The 22,381-nt window shown below is 34.7% G+C and overlaps 1 long non-coding RNA gene across 1 annotated transcript; it reads right to left on the bottom strand.

Moving 5' to 3' along the window:
- Nucleotides 1–16,544: 16,544 nt before the first annotated feature.
- LOC110738616 lies at nucleotides 16,545–18,046 on the bottom strand. The gene is made up of 2 exons (XR_002514635.1): nucleotides 17,759–18,046; nucleotides 16,545–17,054 (listed from the first exon to the last, which is right to left on the bottom strand). It is a non-coding gene; the product is annotated as an uncharacterized LOC110738616 (long non-coding RNA).
- Nucleotides 18,047–22,381: the final 4,335 nt, after the last annotated feature.

Raw genomic sequence — 22,381 nt, 5'->3', positions numbered from 1 at the left:
TAGAAAAGATGGTTGGTGTCAACAAGCAGCCTTTCTGTCGTTTTCACAGCTTGTCCCGCATGACCTTTTATTATCCTTGCAGGGTAAAAAGACACTACGACCTACTTCAGACTATTCCTTCTGGTGATCTTCGTCGTCCCTACGAGTTCCCTGTCTCCCAGGAAGTAGACAAATTTGATACTTATTGGAGCGCTAGACCTTTATGGGAAGTAATTACCCAAATGGTTCCTCCTTCATTGCCCAATGACGTGAAAAAGTGGCTTCTAAAGAAACCCTCAAAGGACGTGAAGAAAAATCAGGGTAAAACTGATGTGAAGAGTCGTCTAGGTGACAAGGTGATTCCTGTTAAGGAACGCTTGGGTGAAAGAATTGAGTTCAAAACACCTATAATTCCTAGGAAGAAGAGTATTGCAAAAGATAAAGGAAAAAGGAAAGCTGACACCACAGAAAAGGAAGCTTGGGTAGAAAAGAAGCATGGGTTACTAGCTAAGGGGGAAACTATTTACTCCAAGATTGAATGTAGGTCCTCTAAAGGATGCCTACTAGCTAAGGTTATGGATGAGGAAGAAGATGCAGACAAGAATTGGAAAAGGGCTAAGAAAGAGAAAAAAGATTAAGAGCATTGCTTAATTTCCAATTATTAGACTTAGTTTTAAATTTAAAGTCAATTTATTCAAGCTTTATTTAAATTCCATCAATATGTAATTTATTTTATTAATGAAATTCCAGCTTTTTAATTAAATTATTTACTTTAAATTTATTTTATTAAATCAATGAAAATCGAAAAATTAATTTTCCAGAAATTTTTCGAGTACGGAAGTCGAAAATTTTCCGAAAAACACCGAAATATTCCCAGACATTTTTCAGTAAATTGGCGCCACGATTTTGCGACTGGCGCCAGCTACGACAGTTTGGCGTTAGGCGACGGAAGCTGTCGTCTGGCGATGATGTTCATCGGCTGGCGCCAGAATGTTTTCTGTGACGCCGATGTTTCGTCGATCTTCTGTTGAATTTTTTATTAAGTCTGGGATGCGAGATTTGAAAAAAAAAATTAAGTGGACGCACCCGTAAAGGGTTACCTACGTATCCTTTCTTAAGGAATCAGGCCAAACGTAGCTCTCTTGAGTATCATATTCAAGTAATTATTGGTAGTATTTCTTAAGTTGGTCAAGATTTGTCATGTTCAAGAACTCATTGCCATCCATGTCAGTTAATTTTGCTGCACCTCCTGACAGGATTGTTTTGACAATGTAGGGTCCAGACCAATTAGGTCTGAATTTTCCTCTTGGATCTAAAACATTTTTCCTTAATGCTTTTAACACCAAGTCTCCTACTTTGATATTTTGTGTCTTGACCTTCTTATTAAAATGCCTAGCCATACGAATTTGATAACATTGAGTGTGATGTAGAGCTTCTAGTCGTTTTTCATTGAGTAGATTTAGCTTTTCATATCTTGCCCTAGTCCATTCAACTTCATCGAGTTTGCTCTCTAATACGATGCGTAGAGATGGAATCTCTAGTTCGACAGGTTGTACGACATCCATTCCATAAGCCAAGGAAAATGGCGTATTTCCTGTTGATGTGGGAATTGACGTGCGGTAACCCCACAATGCGAAGTGAAGTTTGTCAGGCCAATCCTTGTAATTTTCGGTCATTTTCTCGATGATAGTTTTTAAATTTTTATTAGCTGCTTCGACTGCTCCGTTTGCCTGAGGTTTATAAGGGGAAAAATGATGATATTGAATACCATATTTTTGTAGCAATTCTTCACATTCGGCTTGAAAGTGAGTTCCATTGTCACTTATCATTTCATGTGGGACTCCATATCGACAAATAATATTTCTCTCGATAAAGAGTGATACATGTTTTGCAGTGAGTTTAGCGTATGATTGTGCTTCGACCCACTTCGTGAAGTAATCAATTGCCACTAGGATATATTCGTGACCTCCTGTTCCTGGGGGAGTGATTTTGCCGATGATGTCAATTCCCCATGTAGTGAATGGCCATGGCGACGTGTAGGTGTAGAGCAAGGATGTAGGAACATGTTGTAAATTTGAATACATTTGGCACTTAGGGCATCTTTTTACGTATTGATGACAATCCCTATTCATTGTAGTCCAATAGTATCCTTCTCGCATTATCTTTTGGACTAACATTTTGCCATTTACGTGAGTTCCACAAATTCCTTCGTGGACTATCCTCATTGCTATTTGGGCATCCTTTTTTCCTACACATAAGAGAGCTCGACCCTTAGGTACCCTTTTATGTAGCTCGTTGTCTATGAGTAAATATTGGGAAGCCAAGAGTCTTAATGCTCGTTTTGCTCTTTTGTCAGCATAGGGAGGGTATTCTCCTTTGGTGACATAATTGAGTATATCCGTATACCACGGTTCTTCTTCTTCTTTTTCTTCTTCTTGGATTACCTCATCATCTTCTATAGCTTAAATATATGCCGGTTTGTGCCTTTTTTCTATAGTTAGAGGCATTTGCTCAATTTCCGTAGGAATCCTAACCATTGAGGCTAGTCTTGCCAAGGCATCAGCAAATTGATTTTCTTTTCTAGGTAGATATGTGTATTCTACCTTCTCTAACTGATTAGTAAGGGTTTCCATATAGGTTTGGTAAGGGGCTAGACTTTCGCTCCTTACTTTCCACCTTTTGGAGATTTCATTGATGATCAATGAAGAGTATCCGAATATCCGTAACTTTTTTACTCCCAATGCCAAAACTGTTTCAAGGCCTACCACGCATGCTTCGTATTCAGCAGCGTTGTTGGTAACGTCGAAATCAAGCTTTTATGGAGATTGGAACATGCTCTTCTTTAGGTGATACTAGTAATACTCCAACGCCACATCCCTTTTGGTTTGAGGCTCCGTCGAAGTATAAGTTCCAAGTATCATCTTCAGTGACCATTAAGTCTTCATCTGGAAACTCATTAGCGTGTATTGACGTCGAGTCTACTATTGGAAAGTCCGCTAGAAAGTCTGACACCACAGATCCTTTGATAGCTTTTTGCGGCATGAACCTTACATCAAACTGGGCTAAATTGACTATCCATCTCGATATGCACCCATTGAGTGTAGATTTCTCGAATAGATACTTGAGTGGATCTAATCGGGAGACTACGAAGGCTGTATGCACTAGCATGTAATTTCTTAACTTGGTTATGGCCCACACCAAGGCGAGGCACAATTTCTCAAGTGGTGTATAACGTTCTTCATATTCGAGCATTTTCTTGTTTAGATACTAGATCGCATTTTCTTTGCCTTCTACTTCTTGTGCTAGCATAGCTCCCATTGTCTCTTTGGTAACTGTTAAATATAGACTAAGAGGTATTCCCGGAAGTGCTGGTGCTAATACGGGAGGATTTGCGAGATAGGCTTTGATCTTTTTCAAAGGCTTTTTAACACTCGTCATCCCATATTACTGGTACATTCTTCTTAAGCTTTTTAAATATTAGTTCACATATTGTCGTCAATTTTGATATGAACCTACTTATGTATTGCAACCGGCCAATAAATCCTCGAATCTGCTTCTCGGTTTTGGGCGGTGGCATTGACATGATTGCTTTGATCTTGGTTGGGTCTATCTCTATTCCTCTAGAGCTTATGACATAACGAACCCAAAAGCTTGCCTGAGGTGACTTCAAAAGCACACTTAGATGGGTTCAACCTCATATTGTATTTTCTTAGCCTTTCGAAAATTTTTCTTAAGGCTACTTGATGGCCTAGGCGATCTTTTGATTTTACAATCATTTCGTCCACATATACTTTGACTTCTTTATGCATCATGTCATGGAGTAAGGCAGTTGCTGCACGTTGGTAAGTAGCACCCGCGTTTTTCAACCCGAATGACATTACCATGTAGCAGTAAGTGCCCCATGGTGTTATGAAGGTTGTTTTCTCCATGTCTTCTTCTGCCATGAGAATATGATTATAACCTACGTATCCATCCATGAACGATAGAAGTGCATGATTTGCTGTGTTATCCACCAGAATATTGATGTGTGGTAAAGGGAAGTCTTCCTTTGGACTTGCCTTATTTAGATCTCGATAGTCGACACACATTCTTACCCTTCCATCCTTTTCCGGAACTGGGACGACGTTGGCGACCCATTCGGGGTATTTGGATACCTTGATGAAACCTGCAGTTATTTGTTTTTGAACTTCTTCTTTTATTTTAAGAGCTACGTCGGGTTTCATTTGACGTAACTTTTATTTTACAGGTTTCATTCCCGGAATTAGTGGTATAGTGTGTTGAGCTATTTCTCTATTAATGCCTGGCATATCTTCGTATGACCAAGTGAATACATCGATGAATTCTTTAAGCAAGTTAATTAAATCGGTTCTTTCTTGTTCATTAAGTGTTAGTCCGATTTTAACTTCTCTTTTATTGGTTGAATCATTTGAGATATCAACTGTCTCAGTTTCTTCAATTATCGGTGTTTTCTTTTCAAGTGTTTCCATTGCTTTAACAAGTTCTTTGTCTTTTTCATTATTAGTTACGCAATGCTCGTCATCTTGGGTAAAAGAAGAACACAAGGAGTAAGGGGAAGAAGTCATATTATTATACTCCGAGATCATTACATCAAAGAGTGATATGTCCTCAGGGACTTGATCACTAACCATTCTAGGAGAAGAGATAGAAGGGGAAGTTGCTACAACTTAATACCTAGATGACTCTATAGGGAGAGACTCTGACTCTGACTCTAACTCAGACGAATCTTCGAACATCGGCCCTTGCCCTGTCGTGATGGAGATCTTCCTTCCACCTGGAGTAGTCAACTTGACGGTCTTACGCCACCCTTGTTGTGATCCTTCCGCTGGAGTGATTAGCTTCGAGGGATCGAAGTTTTCACTTTGTAGGACTGTTTGAATGAACGAGGAGTTATCCTCTTTGTATGTTGGCTCATCCTTTTCTTGCCCAAATAATAATCCCATGACATTAAAGTCAAAGCATGGGGGTGCTTTCTCCTTATGGACAGGAGTTGGGATTTCATCTGTGAAATAGTAATCTGAGAAAATTTCGAATCCCGGTTGCCTTATGCCATTTACGGCAAATGGTTCAGGAAATTCGTAGCATGGATAGTCCTCTCCTTCTTTTATGAATTGACCATTAAGTGTAAGAGGGTACTGATCCATTGGGATTGCTTTCTTTTGAATGCGAGCGTCCTTACGCGCCTTCGACTTCTCCTGGGCTCGCTTAAGATCTTTCCGAGTCGGTTCGAAACCAAGTCCGAAAGTATCTAATTTAGGGAGGCCAGGTGACTCCAGCGGTTTTTCTATTCCTTTCTTCTTTCCTAAGGTCATCCCAGGAAAATGTCCTTGCTTTTTCAGAATAGCATTCACGATCATGTTGGAATGGGGGTCGTGGCAGAGAGGGGTCCTTTCATCCTCCTTGATTAAGGAGACCTCTTCATTAAAGCCCCACAAATATTCATCGTCTTCATCGTGCTCCTCATTAATTATTGGATTCTCTATAGACTTGATTCTCATAGACGAAGCATCGATGGTAATAGGAATTCCTCCAACTATAGCTTTTACTTGTTGGTGGAGAGATGAGGGGACGGCCTTTAGGTCATGAAGCCAAGGGCGCCCCAACAACAAATTGAATGAAGCTTTAATATCTACTACTTGGAAAGTAGTAGCGTGTTCTATCGCTCCCGCCGTTACATTCATAGTAATTTTACCAAGAGCTTGACGACGAGTGTTGTCGTAGGCTCTTATTCCTTGCGTTGATGGGGTTAAGTCTTCATCCCTTATGCCTAGCATCCTCTCAGTTCTAAGTGGACAGACGTTAATGGCTGATCCATTGTCTACAAGAGTCATAGGAACGTTCATTCTCTTGCAAACCACTGTGAGCTTTAATCCCTTATAGTGTTTGTCACCTTCTAGGGGTAAATCCTTGTCGGAAAAGGTGATCAAATTGATGTGACTAGGGGGATCACTCGTGAGGAAGTTAGCCAACCCCTCAGGAGTGGTGTCAGAATCTATCCCTATTTTGTCCAAGGCATTCATTACAACCAACCTATGTTCTCGAGACGTGTCCAGAAGTTTCCATACGTTCATTTCAACTTGTTTTCTTGAACTGTTTGACGATGTCATTATCTTCAATGATAGGTATGGGAACTTGCTGTGTGGTTGGCATGGGTTGTGTTGAAATTGGAGGTTTCATTCTCCCGGATCTTGTGAGGACGTTCATTGATGAATCTTCTTCAACCCAAAAGTCATTCATGGCATATGACACCGAAGGTGGAGGTCCTACCATGTCTTTCAAATAGATGTCTTCTTCGTCACTGTCCCAAACTCCATTAATATTTACATCCTCTTCTTGTGGAACTTGGACTAGCTTTTTATCATCAATCATTTTTTGAATCAAATCCTTGAATTTAAAACAGTTTTCGATAGTATAACCCCCTGATTGATGATATTGACAGTAATATCTATATTTCCTTTTCAATGATTCAAATGGTCTCAATTCGAGAGGTTTGATCTCGCCACTCTCGGAGAGAATTTCGAACATTTGTACATAGGGGATCCCAATTGGAGTGTAGAGTCTATTACTCTTCTTGGGTTTATCGGTGACTTGCAAAGAAAAGTGTTTCCTCGTTTCCTTGCTAGCTAGAGGTAATGAGATCTTATTGGCTTCCACGAGATCTTGAATGAGGTTTTGAAACCTATACCATTCATTTGTGGTATGACCGTTTCCTCGATGGTACTTGCAGTAGGACTTGGGATCCCACCTTGAAGATCGCTTTTCTGGTGTTGGATCCTCAATAGGGCCAATAGGTTTAATTAGTCCTTGATCATAGAGATGATCAAAAGTGGCATCATAGGTCATTACCATGGGTGTGAATTCTCTCTTGGGTTTATCTTTCGAGAGTGGAACCTCATCATATTTCTTCTGAAGTTCTTTTACAACTTTGAGGGCTTCACGTAGCAAGTGTGATCCTTCCATCATAGTCAGTGTAAGAAATTGTAAGTCCTCTTTACTTGCTAGTTCTGAAAGGCTATCCATGGCATCGAAAAAGATCTTCTCCTCTTCTTTGATGGCATGGATTTCTTTAACAGGTTTGATGGGAGATGAAGGATCAACTTCATTTTCCTCATCAGAGATGGCCAAGGAATGAGTGAGAGGCGCATTATCAATACTTGGCTTCTTACTGGCAAGGGGCAATGGCAGCTTGTTGTTGTCGATTAAGTCTTGGATAGCTTCTTTAAGCTTCCAACTGTTCTCGGTAAGATGGACCCTACCTTGGTGATACTTGCAATGTGCATTGGGGTTCCAGTTAGCCGTCCTCTTCTCGAATGGTGGGTCCCCAAATGATCCAATAGGAGTTATAAGACCTTTTGCATTTAATCGGTCAAATGCGGTGTCATAACTCATGCCAATAGGAGTAAAGTTCCTCCTAAATGGTTTCTTTTGTCCTTGATTATTCATAGAAAGGACTTCACCTAGGTTAAAAGTGCTAACATTGTTTGAGTGGGTGGTTTTGGAAGAAGAAGTATTGTCGTTCTTCTTGCCCTTTCCAGCCACTGTTGGAGTTATTGTTGGCAGATTTCAACTTAGCCAGGTCGTTTCAATATTGATTCCAATAGACGGCCTTGAAGGTATGGAGGTTATTCTGATATTTGAGATGCTTGGAGTACTTTTCTTGAAGGTTTTTGATGAATAACTTTACGGAATCTTTTTCACTGGGCACATCAATCATCTTAGCTGAGGTTTCTCTCCATTTGTTAAAGAAGGAGGTGAAGCTTTCATTCTCCTTCTGCTTGAGGATTTCAAGTTCCTTATGGTCAGTCTCAACTTGAATGCTGCATTTGTATCTATTAACGAAAGCGTTTTCTATGGACTCCCAGGTGAAGGTTTTTTCTTTCTCGAGAGAAAATAACCATTGCTGGCAAACGGTTTCGAGAGATAGTGAAAACAGAGAGGGGAACACCTTCTTGTCGATACCCTTAATACTCATTATTGTTTCGAAGGCTCTTAAATGAAAATAAGGGTTATCTGTTGCTTTGAATTTTGGGATGTCGTTGGCATTGAACTTCTGCGGAAGAAGATCTTTGTCCACCGAGACCCCTTGTGAGCTAATCCCTTGAAACTTGTAGTCGCAAGATAACTTGCTCAGACTCTCTTGCATGAGGTCCATCTGTTGTTGTTTCACGGGATCATCGATCTTAAGGGTTAGAATCTTTAGTGCCTCAGTCACGGTAACCAGTTGGTTCCTGAGCTCATTGACTTCTTCTTGTGTTGCCATTGCTGTCCTAGCTTTCCTCTTAAGAGCGATGGGTTTATCGAAAAGTTGGACTTGTACAAAAAGATTGTCTCTGATTAACCGCCCTTCCTTTCTTGCCCACCCGCTGTAATTTAAACCATTTTAATTATTTGACTCAAATCGACCTTGACTTTACGGTTTTAAAGAGGAAAAAAAATAATAAATAAAAACAGGTGCATATTTTTGGCAAAATAAGGTATATGTTTTTAGGAACCAAGTATGGTATTTAAATTGGAGGATTAATATCCTACTTACCCTCCTAAAAAAATGACTAAAAAAACGCGCATACAAGACTTTCTTAGACATGGTCAAAGTATGTGTATTGGTGTGTGCATTAAGTGTAAGTGACATGCTTGGACTTTTGTGTAAGACCGTGGGACTTGGTGCCTAGACTCAATTAATGACTTAACAAGGTATTATTAACAGTAAAATTCAACCGAATTAATTAGCAAACTGGTTAATTAGACAAAAAGTGATGACTCGAGCAATAAACCGAACTGTCGTCAAAACGACAGGACTGGCGCCTCTCTTTGCAGTGTAGCGCCAGACGACAGAACTGTCGTCAGGAGCCACACTCCACCGAGTGGCGCTACAATTCAAACTTCGACGCCATTGCTGGAGCGTCATTCTGAAATTGTTTCCGGTATTATCGATCAACAGAGGTATACCTAAAGTCGTACTAAGTCAAGTCTGGTTAAGATATTAGACTTTATTTACTAAAATTAATTAAATAATTAATTAGGCAAAGTACTTTTAGTCATTAATTTATTTAATCTTAGCACAAGTCAAACAAACGGTTAAGAAAAGCACATACCATATGCACAACAAATAATGCACAATTAGTCAAGTAGGCACGATATGATGCAATGAGTTTGCAACCTAACTATGGCTCTAGTTCTCTAAAGTTCGGGATATGGGTTAGTCAATAGAGGGTCCATGGTTAATTGTCCGGATGCACCGCGCGGAAGCCTAACCGTGAAGGGTTGGCGCGAGTGGATGGGACACCGCGAATTTAGAAAAATTCGCTTCCATGGTTTGATGAATTCAACATTCTCGGATGTACCCTTTGTTGCTCAGAGCATTCAATCGGGTAGATGGAGCATGAATTCCCAGAGGGTTATGTCCATATGTAGAACACATATGGGTTTCAGAAAAGTGAGAAAAACATAATCAGGAAGTAGGATCGAGCAAACAATGCTAAAAACTAGTCGAAATTAGAATGCATATTTCTGGCTCGGTATTGGAAGAACTTGGCGCCAGCAAACAGAGGCTGGCGCCAGCTTTTGGCTGTAGCGCCCGGCGATAGAGGCTATTGTCTGGCGCTAAAGTCAAATTACTGGCGTTGATCTTTGTTCGCTGACGCTAGTTCCTACATGCCTCAGCAGCTTTCTGTGCTAGATAAAATTTTCCAGTTTCCCGCAGTGTTATTTCGATCCTAGTTGTGAAAGATATTTCTCAAATTTCCTACGTGTAAAAATCCTATATTTTAACTCATTACGGATGGTCTTTCCAATGAGATCTTTTTTATACATATAACAATAATGTTAATCAAAATTACGCACATGAAATACTTAGAACTTTTCGAGTCTCATCCACTCATTCTAAATCATTGCCGAAATAAATTTCAGGAATTAAAATAGAAATCCTCCCCAGTGGAGTCGCCAAAAAATGTAAGGAATATTTCAAGCATTACCCCTAGCTTGAACCCCACTGTGATCATACACTAAAGTACGGTGGCGTCCAAAGGGAAAGAAGATAGAGCAAAAGAGTCGCCAACAAGTTTTAGGAACTTGTAAACCGTTTAGGGTGAAGGTTACACCCCTTAACGATCCAAGAGATCGTTAACTCCAATAGGTCTTGCACCATGACTGGTAGTTCGGGGATGAAGGTACAAATCCAACCTAAAAGAGATTGAACCTGCCCTAATAATAGGCCTCTACTTTATTCTGATCGTATTCATGTGCGCTTTCTAATTAACATGCAATCAATAGGTTAACCCCTATACCTGTTTAATCTATGTTGGTTGAATGTTAATGCACAAATAAACTATTATTGTCGATCACTTGAATAATAATCAAATTAACCCTAAATAAGATTATAAATTATCTTATTAAGCGTGATTACAAGTACAAATTCCCTTTAAGCATGCATAAAAGGTGTGATCAAGCAATAACAATATATAATCAAGCAACATAATAATAATCATAACAATTATAATCATAATAATAATAATAATCATAAAAATAAACATGTTCATGTTAAAGCATAATAATAGCAAGATCCTAGGCATGATACTAATAAGATTAATAACAAACCCTAGCATGTCACTAAACAATAAAAATCAAAGCTATAGCCCTAACATGATACTAACAATCATAAATATTAGGAAGAACATAAAAGGCGTCATACTTTTAATCATACTTGATATTAAAGTTACCCTAGACATGATACTAGGAAGATCAAAACGCCCTAACATAACATTAGGAATCATAACAACCTAAGCATGATTTCTATATAATAACATCAATAAAAACCATTAAAATACTTACTTGGATATCTCGTACCTCTTTCTAATAACAAAATACACGCGTTAGTAACTTCAAGGAAAATAATAAAACAAACAATAAAATTAAATAATAATTGAAAGAGAGATTTGGGACCAAATCCTCAGAAATTAAAAGCTTTCACGTCTAGGGCGAAAGCAACTTCGAATATGGCTAGGTGTATCAAGGTCTTGCGTGTGCGGAATTTTGTATTTTGAGAAAAGGCTAGTTTAGAAAAGAGAGAGAGAGAAATCAAGAAATCTTGATGAGAGTTGGTGAATGAAAACGGAGTTTTTAGAAGACTATTAATAGAGAAGATCAGCCAAAAAGATAAAAAAAAATCAAAACAGAGTTCTGACGCGCAAAACGAGGTTAGCGCCAGGCGCCAAGCTTAACGTCAGGCGCTAATGCTGGCGTTTGACGCTAACTTAGTTATTGACGCGTTTTCTAAAATCAGATAGAAATTGCCGTACAGGAGGATAAAATCGTATTTTCCTCAAAAACATTCTTTTATTCTGATTAAAACTCTAAAAAATCAACAAAAGTCAATTTATCAATGCTAATTGAATTAGGAATGAAAAGAAGCTTCTAGAACAATCTAGAAGACTAAAACCATTCCTAATTGCATTAGGAATGATAAATCCATATTAGGCCCTCCTCTAGATCATTGGGCCGCATATAAGGCTCAAACCAGGCCCAATTTAGTAATTTGGCCATAACTTCCTCAATATTCATTTGAATAGGGCTTATAATATATCGTTGGAAAGCTCTCTACAAGCTCTATCCAACTACACTACTATTGGACCCATATCATGGACCAACTAAACTGGATTGGCTGTTTTCTTAAAATAAGTTTTCAAAAACAGAGAGAAGAGAAAAGAAATTAAAATTATCCGCAACACTAGGCTTTCCACACTTTCACTTCATTCGATTATGATTTGACGTGAAAGGTACTCATCACTGGGTTTGGTTTTTGGGAGACATAAATGGGTGTCTACACTAACTTTATCGAACCACTTTATTCTTCACAAGATAGATATCAGGATTGTGAGTGATATGTTCAATTTATATAGTGTTTTACCCCCGTCTCGTGGTCATAATTAGTAGTGTTTTTGGCTCTTTAGGGCCACTTTTATTACTAATTTGTGTTTTCTAGTGTTTTCGTAGTTTTGGTTGAGTTTTACAGGAAATTGCACTTTTGGAGCATTTTCCCGGGTTTTCATGGATCAACTACGGAAGCTAGAAGGACACGACCATTCTTGAAGCCCAGGATCGGTGAGAACCGGTGATTAAGGGCTCGGTGTGTGATACCGGAGCTATTGGATCAAGTAATCAAGACCCAATGAGGAAATCCGGATTGGGCCGAGGAATCGAGCCTAATCAAAATCCAAGCCTCGAAGAAGAAGTCGGGCCCGATCGGGCAAGCATACGCCCGATCAGGCGGGCGCGCGCAAAGCAACATCAAGGAAGAAGCGCGCCCGATCGGGTGAGCGTAGGCTCGATCGGGCGCAGCATACCAGCAAGAGGCATAGTAAAAAGGCGGGCCCGATCGGGCGCGTGTTTTTCTAAGTACCTGATTAGTTTTGTTTTAGTTTTTGTTTTAGGAGTGTTTAAGTACGAATTATGTACGTAACTTTTGTTGACCTTCTCTTTTAGATTTTCTCTCTCTACTTAGGATATTTTCTCTCTCTTAATTTCTCTCTCAACTTTGTTCTTAATTAATTACATTCATTAATCCAGATTTCTTTTGGTAACAATTTCTTCTCTTTTAATTTCAGTTATTTTATTTAATTCTTTGATTATATCTTGCTTTATTTATTTGATTAGTTTAGATATTATGATGCTTGAGTAGTTTTATTTATAGGGTTTATAGGGATCTAATAAATAATATGAAGGGGTAAACTTGTGATTGTTGATTATCAATGCTTGGTTAATTTCCTATTGATTGATTTAATGCTATGCAATTAGGTTTGGCCAAATTTAACTGTATGAGTTTAGCAATATTAATTCGAGATTCGACAGATGAGAATTGATTTTTAGGCTTAGTTTCAATAACTGGACTAATTTATAAGTGGTTAAGTCGAGATTCGACATATGAGATTTAATACTGGTAAATTAATTCTGTGATTATAATACGTAGCGAAAGCCCTTTATAATCTGATTGATCAATGCTTGATGATTGTTTATTATGATTTGCCCTGGATTATTGTTTATTAGTGAACCTATTCCCTAGGTCTTTTAATATTTAATTTCTCCCTACTTTATTTCCCCCGATCTTATTCTTCGTAGTATAGTCTTTAATTACAACAATATTGGTTACCTTGATAATTTAGATTATAATAATTAATTAGGAGTAGAAAGACTTGTTTCCCTGTGGATTCGACCCTACTTCCCTATCTGCATTAGTTAGAGGACTTAGGTAATACTTTTGATTAGGGGATACGACTTTACCCTGTCAGTGAGTCAACATAAGCCTATTTTAAAACTTCCTATCCATTGTAATTATATTGCATTAGTTTAAAAAAAAAGCAGGGTCATTTAGAAAATAGTGTTTCATTTTAATTATATTTTAATATGTGATACAAACAACTTAAATCTAATCAAAATAAGATTATATAATATTTTGAAGGACAAACATTTTTAAACAGGATTCTTAATCTAATCAGATTAGACTAAAGTTTCTAAATTAGATTTTTAATGGACTATTTAAATTAAATTTGTATCAAATCCAAATTATCTTATTAGGCGTAATTTTCAATTACATATTCCCTTTAAACATGCACTATAGTGATCAACAATAAACAATATAATAAACATCACATTGGAAGCAATTTAACAGTACATGCAATAAATCGTTAGTCAAATCAAATTATAACAACCCTAATCATGATACTAACAACAAGGATAAAAATAAGAGTAATTAAGTGATAAATTACTCACTTTTCGCATTTTCTTAAATTGCTAAATCATGAATAAACTATTAATAACTTCAATAAAAATAAATCAAATTAAAATTAAATAAAACAAAAGAGAGTTGATTTGGTCTAAATCCTCAATCAATTCTACCTTTCACTCCTTGGAGTGCTTAGGGGAAGTATTGTGGAAGAATATGGAGCCTAGTGTTTAGGCTAGAGAGAGAAGGAAATTATTTTTAGTATTGGGAGAAAGAGAATTATTGGTTCAAAAATAATTATTCCTTTAAGCAAATGTGGCCTCACATAATACTTATTGTTCTTATTTCCACAACTTGCGTGCATTATAAAAAAGTTAAACAATACAATTTTTTTTTAAAATGACTCAATTCTGGTTTTGGACCGATTTTATTGGTCTGATCCAAACAATTTGATCTTTAGGTTTTGAATTTTTAAATTTCTTATCTGGTTTGGTTGGTCCCAGATGAACAACCCTATCCTGTCATATCTATACTAATATATTAAAAGGCGTTTATAAAAACGTCAATGCGCCACATACAATCTTTCAATTACGCCATATCACTTCACTAACAATTCATGATGTCTTGTCAATTCACAAACACCTGATGGTGCCACGTCACCTAGGACCAGACCAAAGTATCAAATTAAAAAAAATACAAAGTACAAACTAGCAATGCGGGGCATCGCCCGGGACACACAATAGTTATGTTTAAAAATGTAGCACATGGTCATATAAACTTAAATTAAATATAAAAAAAGAATATGCGAGATAGTGTAAGAAGAAGATAATATGATTTTTTATATCATATGAATGAAATAATTCGATGTATAGGATATTTTTAAGATATTTTGGTAATTATTGATCTAAAGATGACAAGAGTGATAAATAGAGGATATGATATTTCAATTGGGGGATTGTTTTGTTAAAATCACTTATTGTTAAGCACATTTACAGAGTAGCAAATTGTTCGGCTGATTGATTAGCTAATCAAGGAGTTATTCTAAACAACAAGATAGAGTTGATTCAAGTCCCCCTTTACCCTTAGGTCGTATTTTACATAATGATGTCGTAGGAGTGGCGCTACCACGTTTTACCCCCCTAGTTTTATTTTATGTTGTTTCCCGGGGCCTAGCCTCTCATTTGCACCCAAAAAAAAAAAAACTTATTGGAAATTTATTATAAATTATACAGTATTTGATTTAAAAAGTTACTTAAGTGTAATAGAAGATAAGGTTGTTTCTTTTTTCTCTTTTTTATTTTATATTGTAGTATAAGCCGAAAGGGTATTATGGTATTTTGTTAGACACCACAACCTTCCTCCTTGGCTTATAAAATAGAGATGTATAGAATAATTTGGTTCAAATTAGACTGATTATTAGGTCCAATAATAGTGTACCTAGTAGTGATTCTTCTTTTCTATATGCAAGTAGGTTTATTTTATAAATCCATTTATATTCTTCTTTGCAAATCAAATTTAAATCCATTAATATTCTCAAATGACCACGTATCAAACTTGATGTTAGAGTACAAAGTACAAACTTATACTACAAAATTGTTTAAAATAATAACCAAAGTAATAAAACTAACAAAAACTTTTGTATACATCCGGTTTACACTAATATTAGTGTACATCGAGCAGTATAAGGGTAACTTTTAGCTAATTTTAGGATAACTTTTTGCCTTTCTTTGGGTAACTTTAAACATAATACAATTTTTATATAAACAGATAACAAGAAAAGTTTTATAGAGGTAACTTAATTACATTCAATCACTAATAATTGATTTTTAGTCAATTAAAATGTGATTCTTCACTAATAAAGCGTAGATAATTTTTATTTAAATTGGGTTACTTTTACGCATATTGGGGTAACTTTTATTCATTTCAGGGTAACTTTTAATCATTTTATGCTATCTTTATAATGGATGTACAATAAATATTGTACACCCGATTTTTTTAAAATTTTGTGTAAAACTAATAATTCCAAATTTTCAACATTGAACACATCCATATTTTATCTTAACTTAATGGTGATTTTGAAATTCTTTAAATTCTTTGCTAATTGCAACTTGCAATTTGCAACATTTGAAAGACTAGAGTTTAAAATTACAACACAAATTATAAGTATACATATATTGTCAATTATTTCAGTTATTATAGTTTGCATAAAAATTAAAAAAATAAAATAAAGGACAACAAGTACAAATTATTAGAATTGCACATGTCTTTATCAATCATTAAGATTCCTCCAACTAAGCATGTTAAACAGATACTACTACCCCACGTTAGCTTAGTGATCTTGTGGCTATGTATGTATACTTCATTTCTATTAACTTTTGTTTTGTAAATTTCATTCATATACTTCTAATAATTTAATCTACTCTTTCTATAATATTTACAGAATCTTTTAAAACAATGAAGATTATCAAAGTAGGAATATTAATAGAGGGAGTAAGAATTCTAATAATTTAAGCTACCCTTTTATATAATAGGCACTTAAACACATAAAAAGATGACGCCATTTTAAAACCATAACTCCACAACATGTAAGGGTTAATTACGCATGAATGCACAACACAACTATTTCGGATTTGATCTATACAAATATACAATGTGTTTTGTAAAAACCAATATAGGATTAATGGTTGTAAATAATTAAGTAGATCCTAATCAAAAATAGGATTTCTTTTCTTTTATCTTATATTTTAATTTTTTTAATAGATTTTTTTTTTGACGGGAAGATATTTTAAGTTTCTCTTACTTTAAAATTATTACGAATATTTTAAAAAAAAAAATAGCAATTCAAGGAAGATTACTAATTCCATTGAAAAAAAAAATCACGCCGTGATAAATATAATTATACACGGGGATTCCCTAGTAAACACATTACAAAATAAGAGTATAAAAAATGAAAAAGACCCTAAGCTTTCCAATTGATGGTGAAGCCATTGGGGATGGCAAATAACCATACTCCTATATACTAAGAAAAAAAAAATTGTAGTACTACACATAATTCTTTTTTTTTTTTTTTTTAAATAAATGAATTGGCTTCTCCATAGCATTATCCAAAATAACATATTATCTACATGGACACAAATGCCAAGGTGAATGGGCCAATAATAGGAAGTGGGCCCAAATGGGTATGAATAAGAGAACCCAAATTAAGGCCCAATAGATTGGAGTCAGGAAGTCATATTGCAGGCTCCAGCTTTGGACTTATCTAACATAGACCACATGACCTGGACATCCTCGTATGTGCATGCCATCACCTCTCCATGTAGGGCCATCACTGTATTTTCATTTTCTGTTCATTCAGTCATTTGCCAAAAAAAATAATTAGATTCATATATTCCATTTTTATAAAATAATACAGTAAAATAATAATAATAATAATAATAATACTTTATAATTTATAGTTATAGTAAAAATTAAGCATAATTAATCACAAACAATTTTAATTACAAATCATGGGTAAATTAATTTTCTATTGGTTGGATGTAGCAAGGAAATATCGTAAATAAACATGGATAATTTGTGGTTGATCCAAATTTCATTGGTCAATATTAATTTAGAAACTATAGTATTTTAAATAGTCTTTACAAGACTGTCTTGTTTTCAATTTCGTTAGCGATGTCGGCACAATTTCTCTTTACTTTATTTACTACCCGTTTTACCATAAAAAAATAAATTTACCTACCCTTTTAAAGTTTCAATACAACTCTTAATAAAGTGAAAATTTGAGAAATCGAACACTTTTTAATGACATGAGGCCATATGGGATACCAATCAAATATTCAAAAAACTAATCTATCTAAACAAATATGAAATCCTAGCTAATTGCCGATTTTATAATGAAAGTTCATATGACACGAAAGATTGATCTAGTCTATTCGAATTTAGTTATCATATTACTAGTTCAAATTATATCACCACGGCAACAAATTGTCAAGCCGAGGCAATCAACATACATATAAGAAACCAAAAAAAGAGAGAAAAAAGATGTAATACCTTGCTTGGATTTCTTATCCTTAGGAGGTTGATGGTTAAGAAAGGTGCAAGCTTTTTTGAAAGGAGAAGTGATTGTTTTAACCCAAGATGCTGCCATATTCTCTTTTTTCTTTTTCTTTTTCTTTTGGTGTGAATAATATATAACAACGAAATTATGTTATGCTTTTTCTTTGCTGACTATATAGATAAAGAGATGATGTTTTGATGATATTTTGATGATTTTTATTTTTTAGCAATATGGACTGACCTCTCATCAGTTCTTCAAGATGGGTCTTATATATACCAAGATATGTAATAGCCCCACCTCTCACATTTATTTTAAAATTCCAAAATTAATTAAAATATAAATTATTTTAAAAAATAAAAAATAATTATAAAAAAGTGAAAAAATAGTAGTAGAAAGAAAGATAAGGGTGTGGAAAAAGGAAGGCAAGATCCGTGAGATGAGCCAAAGAGGGAGGGTGAGAAGAAAGAGGGAATATGACATGATTTTATATTTAATAATATTTATATTATTAATTAAAAATAATAAAATTATTTTGTAAAAATAATAAAATTGGGGGGACTAACTATTAAAACAAGTTCTGAAGCAAGCACATGCGGCACGCTCTCTACATTATTCAACACGTGAACCAACTTTACTTTATTTCGGAATGTGACGCCTAACCTCCTCTTCTTCCCTTAATTTTATTGTGTATAATCTCTTTCGTTGGACTTTGATTTGATTTCATTTTAGGTTGCCCATCATTTTTCTATTTACTCCTTTATCTTGGTTGAGTTCTTCAAAGTCTTTTTGCAATGTTTTGTGTGATTTTTACTTTGAACAAGAAGATATAAATCATGTAGTGGGTAATCTTGGACTTTGGAGAAGGAGAGTGGCAATGGCATGGCCAGGATTTTTTATCTATCGGATTTTGACTGTGTTACTACCTCTGTTTTTTTACTGATTATAACAAAAGGGTATTATTTACGAGATATAAAAATCTATTTATTACAAATAAAAAACAAAGGTACGGAGTATTATTTTAATTTGGGTTATTGATATGTTATATAGCTTCGAATAAGTTTATTTATCTCATTGTTGGTTAAGAAAGATGACTAATTTTGATCTTAATCATATCAATATTCGTATAGGTGTAATCAGCTTGATTAGATCAGATCAGTTCACTTTCATTTTGAGTTTAGATAATGCTATGACCTATTTTGGTTACAATTTGGGTGTGAGTTAAATAATTTTTAAATAGGTAAATAAGTATATAGTTAATAAGAACGGTTAGGTTAGTTTGTTGCATACAAAATCATTTTGGGAAATGATTTAGACATTTCAAATTTTAGTTTTGTCACTCATTCCATAAGAGGATAATAAACTTTTGGTACTCTACTAATAGGGAAATTCTATCAATTTTGTTAGTGCCCATATTCATTCCTGGTATATTGGATTTTTGTCAAAGAGGTTAGGTAACAATGTATGATACGAGTAGATGTTAATTAGTAGGTGTCATTATAATTTGGGTGACTGAGATAGGTTTAGTCAGGTCTAGTAGGGACATTTATGTCTAATTTCGGTTTAAGGCATACTAAATTATTGTAGTTACACAAGTTGAAATTTAGAACGAATTGGTTTTTTAAAACCTTACTACTTATTCATATTTTGGGACATTTATTTACTTATTTACTAGATTTTGTTTGTATAGTAATATACTCAGTAGTATGCATGGCCTGTGTTTAATAATAAGAAGAAGAAGTATTCATATGGCTATTTAATTTCTCAATCTATGATTATTAATAGTATCATAACTTAAACAAATAATTGCCGGTTAAACTTAATAATTACTATTATATGGTCTGATTTCATAGTTTATTATACTCATAGTAATTTACAAAACAGCTACTTCACTTGTCGAAAAAAAAAAAACAGCTACTTCAAACTTTATCTTCAAAATATAGTGAAAATCATCAAGTTTGAATACAATGTAGCATAACTAAAAAGACAATCAAACTATCATTGACTTTTACACAAAAAAATTAAAATAATACTTCGTAGATAAATCAATTATTCATTAGTTTTGGAATGTGCTTGACTTTTTTCAGTGCACATTGTTTGCCTTTTGGTGCTGTAAACTTGTTGCCAACGATTGTTATGCGCTTATACCTGTGCAATTAACAATAAGTCAATTTATGTTTCCTTTCAATATCAAAATATATGATGCATGCTTATATGTTTTTTACTTCTTAATGACCTTAAATTTGTTCTCAATATATTAGCCGTTGTTCATTGGGTGATTGAAACACAATGCAACAGATTGCAAACCAAACTTTTTGTTAGGTACGTTATACCAAATTAATTTAGTTTGAGTCATTTTTTTTTCAATTCTGAATTTTGATACAAACTATGCTATGGTTTAGTTTCCGAAAATCCGAAATATAAAGTAAAATCAAAATACAGAGTTCATAATCTATTTTGACGCTAGTATAATTATATGTGACATTAGTAAATTACACCTAATTAATAAAACGCGGATGATCACTATAATAAGAATCCCACAATTTTTTGTTTTCTAAAGTATATCAATAAAAGTTGAATAAAAAGTTTTTGTTTGAAAGGGAAAGGGCAATCAATACTCACAACAGTGGCAACTATTGGATTATATTTTGATTCTTAACATATTCATAAACCTAAGAAACTCAAAAGTTAATGGGCTTGTTTGGTAAATGGCTTTTGATTGGCTTTTGGCTTTTTCATTTAGTCAAACATCTAAAATTTGTGTTTGGTAGATGACTTTTTCAGCCAGCTAAAAAGCTGGCCTTTAAGCCAAAATGAAAAATTTACTTGGAGTAGTTTTTGGCTACCTAAGTAACTAATAACATCCAACAATCAATTTTATCAAACATGTTTTTAGACTAATAAAAAGTCAAACAGCCAACAAAAAAGTCAATACAAACAGTCAGTCAAACCAGCCAATCAAACCAGCCAGCAGCCAATTGTCAAACAAGGCCAATATGAAGAGCTAGTATCAATAATAAAATGCCTTTCAAAAAAAAAAAAAAAAAAAAAAAAACCCTACCTCCGTTACAGGTTATGTGCAACAATTAGATATTTTTCCTCTCTGTTTTATGTCAAATCGTTGCACATAACCTGTAACGGAGTAGTAATAAAATGCCGAAAATGGCCTTGTTATACCATCTAAAATTTTAGATATTTGCTACACAATGTCAAATTCTAGATATTTACTCCACGATGTCAAATTCTAGATATTTACTACACAATGTCACTGTACCCTAACTAATAATAGTGACATTTAGATTTTTCAAAATGTTACGTTGTTCATTTGTTAGTCATTCATTTTCAACAAAGATCAATGATGTCAGTGAGTTTGTCGTAAATGTTAGCTGAAATTGCAAAAAATAAAATATCAGATCGATCAACAAACAATTTGCTATTTTTTCATTGTTAGTTTATGATTTCTTGTGCGAAACCAAAGTATATAACGGTTGACGATTTGAGGGGTGACAAATATTAACTGTCATTACAAAAAAAAAAGTCAACTTTCTTCCGAGAAAATTGGTAATGAAAGAATGTGAAAAGAAACTCCTGGAATTTATCATGGATTCAAAAAAAGGGAGCATGTACAACATCCAACTGGAGCTAGAATAATGCACACGGAATGAAAGGTCCAAGAAGTTGGATTAATCAATCAATAATCGCATCCAACCTAGAGCTTGTAGTCCGTGTAAACGAGTCGTGTTCATTTATTTTTTACCTTGTCAATTAAGAGTTCGTTGTTTAAAGATACTTTTAAAAATATCTAAAAAGTACCAATTTTCTACGGAGTAATTTTTAAATTCGATAAATATAATGAAGTGTTATAACGGGTGCAATAAATAAAAATAAAAACATAAATAAACAAAGAATAAGAACACAAGGTCCTCGTTATCATGATTAGTTAGCTATTTCCAAGGACAAAAGTATAATTTATGGAGTATATAATAGTGGCCCTAAACTTTTGAGGAAAATTTGTCTAAAACTACTCGGAAGATAGGTTGTTTTGTTAACAACTATCCATTTTTTTTTATTTGTTTACAACTACCCGCAAGATTGAAAACGTTAGGGTAGCACTACCCAATAACGTTTTTCGTCCAATTTGAACGTTATCTGGGCCCACATGTTACCTTTTCCCACCCAAATTACTTCCCCCCAACTACCTTTTCTGTCTCCTCTTCAAATGCTTCTTAATTTTCCCTCCTTTCTCTCCTAAAAAATCAGATTGAAGAATTCAAACAATTCCAAAAAAAATCAGGTAATCTTTCACACTTATTTTATTTATTAATTGTTTTGCGCAATTGTCTACAAGTTTTACTTGAATGCAATTTAAAGAATAAGGGTTTTAATTTGTGCTTGTAATTAGGGTTTATGGGTTCAATCGAATTTGGGGGTTTTGATTTCTAGGGTTAAGGGATTCAATTGAATCCTAGGTTTGATTCAATTAGGGGGTTTGGAGGCATTTTTTTTAGTTTTTATAACAAATTGACTTTGTTAACTGTTAATTGCTAGGATGTCGAGTTCATCATACCACTCTTCTATGCAATATCACCCCAAAAAGTGCAATTGTGGCATTTCACCAA

This window comes from Chenopodium quinoa, unplaced genomic scaffold (assembly GCF_001683475.1).
Source record: "Chenopodium quinoa cultivar QQ74 unplaced genomic scaffold, ASM168347v1, whole genome shotgun sequence".
Lineage (NCBI taxonomy): Eukaryota > Viridiplantae > Streptophyta > Magnoliopsida > Caryophyllales > Amaranthaceae > Chenopodium > Chenopodium quinoa.
The sequence above is the reverse complement of the archived record's forward strand: the minus strand, read 5'-3'. Positions and strand labels throughout refer to the sequence as shown.